Source organism: Sabethes cyaneus, chromosome 1, assembly GCF_943734655.1.
Source record: "Sabethes cyaneus chromosome 1, idSabCyanKW18_F2, whole genome shotgun sequence".
NCBI lineage: Eukaryota > Metazoa > Arthropoda > Insecta > Diptera > Culicidae > Sabethes > Sabethes cyaneus.
Window position 1 is genome coordinate 115,159,023 of NC_071353.1, and position 2,399 is coordinate 115,161,421.

A 2,399-nucleotide genomic window follows, 5' to 3' on the forward strand; every position below is an offset into this window, starting at 1 on the left:
GTTGTGCAGGAGATGTGGCAGTGCTGGCCATAAAGCAAAGGACTGCGCGGAGCCTCCTAAGTGCCTGATCTGCACCGGTAAACGGGACGCAAAGCACGTAACGGGAGGTCCAAGGTGCCCGGCCGGTGCGCCGGCGACTAAGCCACGTTCATAGTGCAAGTGACACAACTCAACCTGAACCACTGCAGCACAGCTCAGCAGCTGTTACACCAAGCAGTTTCTGAGTCAGCAATGGACATTGCCATAGTCTCGGATCCATATCGCGTCCCTGCCGGAAACGGCAACTGGGTCTCGGATAGGTCTGCGACGGCGGCTATATGGACAACAAGCAGGTTCCCGGTTCAGGAGGTTGTGTCAACTGCAGACGAGGGATTTGCGGTTGCCAAAGTGGGTGGAGTGTTCTACTGCAGTTGTTATGCTCCGCCGAGTTGGTCTATCGAGCAGTTTACGCGGATGGTAGACCGAGTATCAGTTGTGCTGACTGGTTTAAGGCCGGTGGTTGTGGCGGGCGACTTTAACGCTTGGGCGGTAGAGTGGGGAAGTCGTCGCACGAACCATAGGGGTCGGATTCTGCTTGAAGCTCTGGCAAAGCTTAACGTAGATCTGGCCAACGTCGGCAACACAAGTACCTTCAGTAGGAACGGTGCGGAGTCTATCATCGACGTGACTTTCGGCAGTCCTGGTCTGATAGGAGACTGGCGGGTAGATAATGGCTACACTCACAGTGACCACCAGGCGGTCCGCTATGGTGTCGGTCAGATAACGAGGCGGCAGGCGGCGAGTAGGGCCAACACTCCAACCACCCGTGGATGGAAGACATCATACTTCGATCCCGAAGTATTTGTGGAAGCGATCCGGAGAGAGTGCGGTGATCGCGGTATGCCCGATCCGAACGCTGATCATTTGGTTGATGTACTGTCGCGAGCATGTGACGCTACCATGCCTAGGAAAGGTCGTCCTAGGTATGGCAGGTCACCGGCTTACTGGTGGACAGATGAAATTGCGGAACTCCGCGGAGCGTGCTTTCGTGCGAGGAGAATTATGCAAAGAGCTCGTTCGGATGAAAGCAGGGCTGAATGTCGAGTAGCACTCGTTGCTGCACGCGCAGCGCTTAAGAGCGGGATAAAAGCTAGTAAACGAGACTGCTTTGAAAGGTTATGTGCTAGTGCCAATGCGAACCCGTGGGGTGATGCCTACAGAGTCGTAATGGCAAAGACCAAGGGTGTGATGGCGCCCGCTGAGCAATCGCCAGAGATGCTGGAGCGGATCATCGAGGGCCTCTTTCCGCGCCACGAGCCAAGGCCCTGGCCCCAGGCCGCTGAGTCGTCCCACGGCCGACGTTCCAGTATCTCAGACCATAGCGTAGGATGGTCGGCCTCCCAGCCGAACATCCAAAGTAACGTGGGCGACGGCGGTTTGGAGGTCGGGGAGGAAGCGACGGTTACGAACGAGGAACTCATTGATATCGCTAAATCCCTAAAGGTGAGCAAGGCACCGGGGCCAGACGGTATCCCGAATATGGCCATTAAAGCGGCTATTTTAGAGGCTCCCGAATTATTCGGGGCAGTAATGAATAGATGCCTGGAAGCTGGCCACTTCCCGGACAGATGGAAGCGACAGAACCTGGTCCTATTGCCGAAGCCGGGAAAACCCCCGGGTGTCCCCTCGTCATATAGGCCGATCTGTCTACTCGATACTGCCGGCAAGGTGCTGGAGAGGGTTATCCTTAACAGACTCGTACAGTACACGGAGGGTACAAACGGTCTGTCAAGGAACCAATTCGGCTTCCGAAAAGGCAAATCTACGGTGGATGCCATCTTGTCTGTCACTAAGACAGCCGAGGTGGCAATCCAGCCCAAGAGGACAGGTATTCGTTATTGCGCAGTTGTCACGCTCGACGTGAGAAATGCGTTTAATAGCGCTAGCTGGGACTCCATAGCCAGCTCGCTTCGGAACGTCCAAGTGCCGGTGTCGCTGTACAGAATTCTGGAAAATTATTTCCAGAATCGTGTGCTATGCTACAACACGGAGGATGGTCAGAAATGCGTTCCAATCACCTCAGGGGTTCCGCAAGGTTCCATACTGGGCCCGGTGTTGTGGAACGTCATGTATGACGAGGTGTTGAAGCTAAAGATTCCGGTAGGGGTGGCGATTGTCGGCTTTGCGGACGATATCACCTTGGAAGTCTACGGTGAATCTATCAGAGAGGTTGAGTTGACGGCTGCTCACTCTATAAGCATTGTTGAAGATTGGATGCGATCCAGGAAACTGGACCTAGCGCATCAAAAAACGGAGGTTATCGTGGTTAACAACCGCAAGTCGGTGCAGCAAGCAAATATCAGTGTCGGGGACTGCACTATTTCGTCAACGCGGTTCTTAAAACTCCTTGGAGTCATGGT